Raw genomic sequence first — 10425 nt, forward strand, 5'->3', positions numbered from 1 at the left:
TTAACAAGAACACAAAGGAATTACATACCTGAAGATACTTTGTAACGGTGCCTGCAAAGCAACAATTACAATTTTGTTTATTAATATCTTGTCTCGGCATCTCAGAGAATTTTTTGTTGTATTTTTATAAAACACTTTTATGCAAACTGTAACCCCAGATGCTGCACAGCATTAAATAATATGCACCAGTAGATGAAAGATCTGAGACATTCCTGAAAACAGAGGTGTCATGATCCCTAAAGTCCTAATGCAGAGGGCCTGCAGGGAAATGAAAAGGCACAGCCAAAGCAGAAGATGGTATGGGTTACGAGGGTTTCTGGAGCTACTTTGCAATGGCCCAGGTGTCCCTGCAGCCTATCCATCATGCACAAGTAGCCAGGGGCCCTTTTAGAGGAACTGGACATCCATATATTTCTTGTTGAAAAACTATAACCTAACTACAAGTGTATCATGGGTTCACCCTACTTCTCTTTTGACAACCACCCCTACTCGTGAGCTCCATAAAAACACGTTTCACACCTACATTTTCAACTGACATTTTATTTACAACAAGCATCTCCATTTTATTTGTACAATATGCCCTGTTTTGTTCCCAGACCACGCTTTTAGTGATATTTCTCAGCAGGATTTTTTAATTTGCTGAGCAAAGATGACGTTCAACATTCCACATTAAACATGTATCTGTTGGTTTGATGATTTCATCTAATGCTCTAGCTGGTTCCTCCTCTTGTGTCACCTCATCCACCAGCTCTGCCCCTAAACCTAAATGTTCCTGGGTTAAACTGAGGCACTACGCATGTGTCCTAACATAATAAAGATATTTTAAAAATACTTCATACACAAATTACCATTAATTTCTTTAATTTTACAGTTCACATCATCTACAGACCAGTTCACGCAATCCAGATCTGGGGCCAGATCGGAGCCAGTGTCCCTCAGAGAGGAAAGGCCCCATCTCACATTTCCAGTCACCACTGAGCTCAAAAGGAAATGCATTAAGAGTGGCTGGATCCTAGTGATTTGTTTAACTAACTGCTCTGGTTGGACAGACATCTCAGAGTGACTGGGGCTCCCCTGCCCTGAGTGACAGGGATCTGGGAGAGAAGGAAACACTCACAGGGACAGGATTTATTAAAACTCTGTGTTGATTTCAGAGGGCACAAGCCAGCCTATGAAATTAACATGTAAAGAGGGCAGATGGCAGGGAAGGAAGGGGACTTTAACTACCTAGACATCTGCTGGAAAAGTAATACAACAAGACACAGCATTTCCCACAAGTGCCTGGAATGTCTTGGGGACAATGTTTGGTTTCAGAAGGTGGAGGAAAAAAAGGGAGAGAGGGGCATTTTAGACTTGAATCTGACAAGCAGGGAGGAATTGGTTGCGAATCTGAAAGTGGAAGGCAATTTAGGCTCAAGTGACCCTCAATTGATAGAATTCCTGATTGTAATGAAAGCAAAGTGTGAGAGCAGCAGAATAATAATCAATGGAGATATGCCTATCTCACAGAGCTGGAAGGGACCCTGAAAGGTCATTGAGTCCAGCCCCCTGCCTTCACTAGAAGGACCAAGTACTGATTTTGCTCCAGGTCCCTGACTGGGCCCCTCAAGGATTGAATTCACAATCCTGGGTTTAGAAGGCCAATGCTCAAACCACTGAGCTATCCCTCCTCCCAGAATCAGAGCAATAGATTTCCAATAAAAAAAACAGACTAACCAGTTCAGAAAAGTATAGGTGACGTCCCATGTGAAGAAATTCGAAGGGCTAAAGTAATTCAGGAAAGCTGGCAGTTTCTGAAAGGGATAATATTAAAGGCACAACTACAAACTATCCCTATGCAAAGCAAAGACGGGAAGAATAGTAAGAGGCCAATATGGCTCCAACAGAAACTCTTTAATGTCATGAAAATCCGTAAAGGGGAAATTTGAACAATTACTAAGGGGGACTCCAAAAGACTAGGACTAGCACATAGGATCCAAATTGGAAGGGCTAGGGCCCAAACTGAGTTTCACCTAGCAAGGGACCTAGCAAGGGACAGGTGAGAGGTTTCCAGAAGACTGGAGAAGGGAAAATATAGTACTTATCATTCAAAAGAGGAACAAAGAGAATGCAGGGAATTGTAGACCTGTCAGCCTAACATTGATACCTGGAAAGATACTGGAGCAAATTATTAAACAATCATTTAGGAAGCCCTTAGAGGATAATAGGGTTACAAGGAATAGCCAACATGGATTTGTCAAGTGCAAATCATGCAAATCAACCTAATGACCTTCTTTAACATGGTTACTGGCATGGTGGATGGGGGGACACAGTAAACAAGATGTATATTGATTTTAGTCAGGCTTTTGATACAATGCCAACAAATATTCTCATGAATAAACTAAGGGAATTACTATAAGGTGCTGGAAGAAAATTTCAAAAGACTGTGCTCAAAAACTATCATTGGCTGTGTGTCAAACTGGGAGAACGATTCTAGTGAGGTCCCGTAGGGGTCAGTCCTGGGTCTGGTACTTTGCAATCTTTTCATTAATGGCTTGGATGATGAAGTGCAGATGACACCAACCTGAGAGGGGCTGCAAACACTTTGCAGAACAACAGTAGGTTTTGAAACATACTTGACAAATTAGAGATTTGGTCTGGAATCACCAACATGAAATTCAATACAGACATGTGCAAAGTACTTCACTTAGGAAGGAAAAATCAAATGCACAGCTACAAAATGGAGAATAACTGGCTAGGCGGTAAAACTGCAAAAAGGATCTGGAAGGTATACTGGATCAGACATTGAATATTCGTGAACAATGTGCTGCAGGTGTGAAAACCATTAGTATTATTCTGGGATGTCTTAAAAGGAGTGTCATATGTAAGACACGGAGGTAATTGTCCCACTCTACTTGGCACTGATGAGTACATCCCGATGTGCAGAAAGAGTAGCAAATATGACAGGTGACCAACTTGGCTTAACAGAGAAATCTTTGGTGAGTTTAAACACCAAAAGGAAGCTTATAAGAAGTGGAAACTTGGACAGATGACTAGGGAGGAGTATAAAAATATCGCTCGAGCATGCAGGGGTGTAATCAGGAAGGCCAAAGCACAACTGGAGTTGCAACTTGCAAGGGATGTGAAGGGTAACAAGAAGCGTTTCTACAGGTATGTTAGCAAGGAGAAGAAGGTCAGGGAAAGTGTGGTTCCCTTATTGAATGGGGGAGGCAACCTAGTGACAGATGATGTAGAAAGAGCTGAAATACTCAATGCTTTTTTTGCCTCGGTCTTCACAGCGAAGGTCAACTCCCAGACTGCTGCACTGGGCAGCACAGTATGGAGAGGAGATGAGCAGCCCTCAGTGGGGAAAGAACAGGTTAAGGACTAGTTAGAAAAACTGGACAGGCTCAAGTACACTAGGGCCAGGTGCGCTGCATTCGAGGGTGCTGGGGGAGTTTGCTGATATGATTGCAGAGCTGTTGACCATTAATTCTGAAAACTTGTGGCAATCAGGGGAGGCCCTGTGTGATTGGAAAAAGGCAAAAATAATGCCCATCTTTTAAAAAGGGAAGAAAGAGAATCCAGGAAACTACAGACCTCGCCTCAGTCCCTGAAAAAATCATGGAGCAGGTCCTCAAGGAATCCATTTTGAAGCACTTGGCGGAGAGGAAGGTGATCAGGAACAGTCAACATGGATTCATGCCTGACCAAACAGATTTCCTTCTATGATGAGATAACTGGCTCTGTGGATATGGGGAAAGCAGTGGACATGATATATCTTGACTTTAGCAAAGTTTTTGATATGGTCTCCAACAGTATTCTTGCTAGAAAGTTAAAAAAGGTATGGATTGGATTAACGGACCTTAGGGTGGATAGAAAGCTGGCTAGATCATTGGGCTGAACAGGTAGTGATCAATGGCTCTGTTAGGGTTCCCTCCCCTCTCTGAACTCTGGGGTACAGATGTGGGGACCGACATGAAAGATCCTCTAAGTTTATATTCCACCATCTTAGGTTAAAAACTTCCCCAAGGCACAAATTCCTTGTCCTTGGATAGTATTGCTGCCACCACCAAGTAATTTAAACAAACATTCAGAGAGGAGCCACTTGGAGCCCTATTCCGCCCCCCCGTCCATATCCTCCCAAGCCCCTTTCTTCCATTTTTCTGGGGAGGCTTGAGAATAATTTACCAACCAAATAGGTAAACAAGGTGAGCACAGACCAGACCCTGGGGGTTTTAGGACACTAAAAACCAATCAGGTTCTTAAAAGCAGAACTTTATTATAAAGAAAAAAAGTAAAAGAAGCAGCTTTGTAAAATCATGATGGAAGGTAATTTTACAGGCTGATAAACAGATTTAAAACACAGAGGATTCCCCTCTAGGCTCAACTTCAAAGTGACAAAACAGGAATAAACCTTCCTCTTAGCATAGGAAAAATTCACAAGCTAAAACAAAAGATAATCTAACACATTTCCTTGCTATTACTTACAATTTCTGTAATTTTAGATGTATCATTTCAGTAGGAGCTGGATTACCTGCTTGGTCTCTCTCTTTGTCTCTCAAAGTAATACACAGAGAGCACAAACAAAACCTTCCCCCGCCCCAGATTTGAAATTGTCTTTTTTCCACATTGGTCGTTCTGGTCAGGTGCCAGCTAGGTTAATTGAACTGATTAACACCTTACAGGTAAGTGATTCTGTACCTCTGGCCAAGAGGGATTTTATATTACTGCATACATAAAGGTTGTTACCCTTCTCTTTATATTTATGATAGGCTCGATGTCTAGTTGGCAGCCGATGTCAAGCAGAGTGTCCCAGGGGTTGGTCCTGGGCTGGTTTTGTTCAACATCTTCATTAATGATCTGGATGATGGGATGGATTGAACCCTCAGCAAGTTTGTGGATGATACTAAGCTTGGGGGAGAGGTACATAAGCTGGAAAGTAAGAATAGGGTCCAGAGTGAGCTAGACAAATTGGAGGATTGGGCCAAAAGAAATCTGATGGGGTTCAACAAGGACAAGTGCATGCATTGCTACAGGATGGGGACTGATTGGTAGAAAAGGACCTATGGATTACAGGGGAAGAGAAGTTGGATATGACTTAACAGTGTGCCCTTGTTGGCAAGAAGGTTAACAGCATTTTGGGCTGCATTAGTAGGGACATTGCCAGCAGATTGAGGGCAGTGATTATTCCCCTCTATTCAGCACTGAAGAGACCACATCTGGAGTACTGTGTCCAGTTTTGGGCCCCACACTACAGAAAAGATGTGGACAAATTGGAGAAAGTTCAGTGGAGAGTATGGAAATGATCGAGAGGCTGGGGCACATGACTTATGAGGTGAGACTGTGGGAACTGAGCCTATTTAGTCTGCAGAAGAGAAGACTGAAGCAAGATTCAATAGTAGCCTTCAACTACCTGAAAGCTGATTCCAAAGAGGATGGAGCTGAACTGTTCTCAGTGGTGGCCGATGCCAGAATAAGGAGTAATGGTCTCAAGTTGCAGTGGGGGAGATCTAGGTTAGAAATTAGGAAACCCTCTCACTAGGAGGATGGTGAAGCACTGGAATGGGTTACCTAGGGAGGCGGTTGAATCTCCTTCCTTAGAGGTTTTTAAGGCCCAGCTTGACAAATCCCTGGCTGTAATGATTTTGTTGGGGTTGGTCCTGCTTTGAGCGGGGGGTTGGACTAGATACCTCCTGAGGTCTCTTCCAACCCTGATATCCTATGATCCTGTGATTCTACTGTGTTGGGTTCTGGGTGCCAAACTTTAGGAGAGATGTAGAGAAACTAGACAGGGTCCGGAGGACAGCCACAAAAATAATCAAAGGTTTAGAAAACCTGACCTAGGAGGAAAGGTGAAAAAAACAGGGTACATTTAGTCTAGAGAAGAGGAGGCTAAGGGGAACCTGAGAATAGTCTTCCAATATGTTAAGGGCTGTTCTAAAAAGTATGGGGGTCCATTGTTTTCCATGTCCGCTGACACTAGTACAAGTAATGGGATTCATCTGCAGCAAGGGAGATTGTGGTTAGTAATAGGAAAAAACTTTCTAACCCTAAATGGAGTTAATCTCTGGAATAGGATCCCATGGGAGGTTGTGGAATCCCCATCACTGAAGGTTTTTAGGTCCAGGCCATACAAACACCTGTTAGGGATGGTCTAGGTTGACATGGTCCTTCCTAGAAGAGGGGGATAGACCAGGTGACCTCTCGAGGTCCCTTCCAGGATAATATTTCTATGATTCTACTCAATGAAATGTCTTCTGAGATGAAATCCCCTGAGCTTTGTTCCCCTCTGCTGCCCGTTATCTAGAGATCAGCTAGCCAGGGCCAGGCAGTTATGAAAAATTACATCGAGAAAACAAAGCTGGTCTTGAAAGTTTTCTAAGAACCAAGAGAAGAAGAAAATGACTCAGCTCATTGGGATTGGAGAAATAACACATTTTCAGACAAAGATATAGACATTTAATAGTTTTGCTGGTGCAGGCCAGAAGCCGTGCAGCGGGGGGTGGGCGGTATGCAACCACAAATCCCCTTCCCCCACCTTTGCTATTTAGCTTATATGGACCATACTCACATGGACTGAGCATGCTGGATAGCACTGCTGAAACCAGCTGTCCTCATTCTGTGCCCCCACTATGGGCAGGCCTGGGTCATCTCTGCCGGTGACCCTCAATCCCGACTTGCAGGCCCACCATCCCAGTGCTGGACTCAGACCCTCAGAGAGCTCCATTTGTGCTCCCTAAGTCTGACTCTGAGAACTGTTTCCATTCATGACACAATCATACGTGGGGATGCACCTTTCACTGCCAGGGGAATGGGGAGATGTCCCTGCTCAGATGCTCAGCTTGTCAGTCAGGCCTCAGGGCTGACAGCCTGCTACAGATGGGAGGGTTTTACCCTCCAGGTCATGGCCATTGGGGGTACCAAAAAACCCATGGTATCAAGTTTCAGAGGCCAAATTAATTGATCCCATAGGGTGGACCAGACTGGACACAGCCCCAGCTGTGCAGAGCCCAAGTTGATGAGTGTCTGCAGAGGTTGGGGGCCCGTCCCTTCTCCCTGCCATGTGGCTGGGTGTACATGCCCCACAACAGCCTAGCACCCACCTACGCATGGGGAACCTGACCCTGAGGTTTGTTGTTCCCATCCAGCTGGGGCTGCGACCCCTCTGGGCCCAGGCAAATGGGATGTCCAGCCTGGGGGAGAGTTGAGCAGGGGGCAGAGGTCCAGGCACAGGGATCTCCCAAGGAGAGCATCAGAGCGTGTGAGATGAGGTAGTGGGGATTCCCCTTTGGGATGGGGAGCTCAGTCCCAGCCCGGCCCAGGGAGATAATGTGGCTCTTTTTATGAGCCTGGTCTCTCTCCAGGTGAGATCATTGGAGGCTGGAAAGCCAAGCCCCACTCCAGATCCTACATGGCCCAGCTGGCTATACAATGCAAAGAGAAAACCTATATCTGCGGAGGATTCCTGGTGTCAGAGAACTTCGCGCTGACAGCCGCTCACTGCTATGGAGAGTAAGTGCCTCTGTGCTGGGGATGTTGGGGCAGGTCGGGCCTCAGCGGGTGTTGGGGGAGCTGGGAGCTCTGGCACCATCATGGGTTGCAGGGAAGGAGCAGTTAGCAGGACAAGCTGGGAGAGCAGATCCCAGTGGTCTGATCTGCTCAGGGTACGTCGGCGTGTTTCTAGGGGCCTCTGAAATCCATGGTCCAGATCCAACGCTGGGTAAATCAATGGGGCTACGGCCATTGACACCAGCTGGGGTCTGGCCCATTGCCCAGATGGGACAGGGAGGGACTCACAGCCCCAGGACGGCTCTGCAGGGCTCCAGACAGGGAGAAGCTGGGCATAGACCCGTCTGGATCTAGCTGGGATGGATCACCTGGCTAGAGGGGAGCTGAGACCCAAGGGACAAGGGGAAGAAGGAATCTGAGATCACTGCCTGAGCAACCCAGGCTGCCCTGTCTCCACAAGATCAGTACTTATGTCAGACCAACATGTGCTCATCCTCCACCTCAGTGCACTCCTGCCCCAATGCCCATGTATTGCTCTTGGCTTTTACAGCAAGATCACTGTGTACCTGGGAGCCCATAACATTAAATAACAGGAACAGAGTCAACAGAAAATCCCTGTGCGCTGTCGGATTCCCCATCCGAAATACAATAGAAAGACCCATAAAAATGACATCATGTTGCTGCAGGTACCACCCACATACCATCATCCCACCCCAGAGACCTCACACTGCTGCAGGTACCACTCCCGTCCCATCACCCCACCCAGTGACCTCACACTGCTGCAGGTACCGCCCCATTCCATCACCCCACCCCCAGTGAGCTCACACTGCTGCAGGTACCGCCCCCATCCCATCACCCCCCCCCCAGCGACCTCACACTGCTGCAGGTACCACCCCCGTCCCATCACCCCACCCAGTGACCTCACACTGCTGCAGGTACCACCCCATCCCATCACCCCCCCCCAGTGACCTCACACTGCTGCAGGTACTGCCCCCATCCCATCACCCCCCCCAGTGACCTCACACTGCTGCAGGTACCGTCCCCATCCCATCACCCCATCCCCACTGACCCCACACTGCTACAGGTATCACCCCCATCCCATCACCGGCCCCCAGTGAGCTCACATTGCTGCAGGTAGCACCCCCATCCCATCATCCCACCCTCCAGTGACCTCACACTGTGCAGGTATCACCCCCATCCCATCACCGGCCCCCAGTGATCTCACACTGCTGCAGGTACCGTGCCCGTCCCATCACCCCACCCCCCAGTGTCTCCATGGACATACATTGGCTGTAGTTTCTCTCTCCTTGGATTCTGTCTCTACCCGTCATCAGCGCTGACCTTCATATTGACCCTGGTGCTTGTGTCCTCTCTTGGTTGTAGCTGGAGCACAAGGCAGAGCTCAATGAACAGGTCGGGCTCATCCCTCTCCCCTGGCTCATCAGCGAGTGCAACCAGGGACCGTGTGCAGCGTCGCCGGCTGGGGCCGCACAGACGCACTCGGTAAGGTGCTCCCCGATACGCTCCAGGAGGTGGATTTGAAGGTGCTGGACGATGAGGCCTGTCTGAAGTATCCTGGTGGGATGTATCGTAACTATAACACCTGCACGATGATATGTGTGGGGGACCCAAAGGAGCACAAAGCCTCTTTCCAGGTGAAACTCCCAAGCGCCCTTGATAAATCGTTATTAACAAGGCTCCTGGGGTTGCAGTTGGGCCCACAAGCTTAGATCAGAGATCAGGTCCTGCTGTGGAAAGTGCTGTTCAAACCAATGGGAAAATATCTGATCTCCTCGCCGGGGCAGGGGGTGAACGGCATAGACCATCTGATAGCAGGGGGGTGTCACTAAAGTGTCCATCAGTGTTTGAAGAACAGCGGGAAATGCCTCACTGAGCTTTTCTCCATCTGTGGCTTGTTTTGTTTCACAGGGTGACTCTGGGGGCCCCCCGGTGTGTGGGAAAACAGCCCAGGGCGTCATCTCTTGGGGGCCTGACAATGGGAGCCCCCCAAGGGTCTATGCAAAAGTCTCCACCTTCATCCCCTGGATACAGGCAATGATGAGGAGGCTGCAGCCCTGAGCCAAGCCGGGAATAGATGTAGGGGCTGGAGCTGCGCCGCTTCTGTCCTTTGGAGATGCGCAGTGGTGGGGCCTGCTTTGCAGATCAGCTGAGCCCCCCTCGGATACCCTCCCCAGCCATCGCTTCACTCAGGCAGTGCCCAGCCCATGATCATCAAGTCACTGGGCCTAGGGGAGTTAGGAGCCAGGTTCAAGACCAGCTCCCATCGGCTCCCTTGGCAATCCCAACCCAGATCCTTAGGCTGCCTCTTCGTTAGGGAAACACCTGGTTTATTTCCCCTGGAGCCGAACCCTGGGGCAGACCCAGCGGTTTGTAGCTCTAATGCTTGTCAGCTGGTTGAGTGACCGTTTATGGGGAATCTTCATTATTATTTGACCTGCTAACTCCTGTGAAAACTGAAGCCTGCCCTGGCCTCACTGGACCTATCCCACGAGTTAGTTCATCGGGCTGGCCACTATCCATTCCAAACACACCTGTTCCCAGTGCTGGCGAGGCCAGTGCGAAGGGAACGCATAGAAGGCTGCACTGAACTGATTGCAGATCAATCCCCGGTGCTGATCGCCTCCTTCCCACCTTCTCTGCCCCACCCTGCTGCATGGCCTGCTGCATTTCACTCCCTGCTCCATTGCCAGCAATGAATAAAAATGAAGTTACCAAAAAAAATAGTGTTTCAGGCACTGAGTGATAACCCGAGCTGTGAAACCCAGAGCAGCTGCTGCATCTGCCAAGGCCAGGCAGGAATTAACCCCGCAGGGGAAGGCTGGGCTTGTGGTTAATGTGCTAAGCTGGGAGCTAGGGCACATCACATTTTTGACACTGAGTGCACGTCCCCTCCCCTTTTCTCCACTTGATCCT

General features: G+C 48.2%; 1 pseudogene; it reads left to right on the forward strand.

Annotated features, from left to right (window-relative positions):
- Window positions 1-6886: 6886 nt before the first annotated feature.
- LOC127031754 (mast cell protease 1A-like) lies at window positions 6887-9647 on the forward strand (annotated as a pseudogene).
- Window positions 9648-10425: the final 778 nt, after the last annotated feature.

Source organism: Gopherus flavomarginatus, chromosome 11, assembly GCF_025201925.1.
Source record: "Gopherus flavomarginatus isolate rGopFla2 chromosome 11, rGopFla2.mat.asm, whole genome shotgun sequence".
Classification (NCBI taxonomy): domain Eukaryota; kingdom Metazoa; phylum Chordata; order Testudines; family Testudinidae; genus Gopherus; species Gopherus flavomarginatus.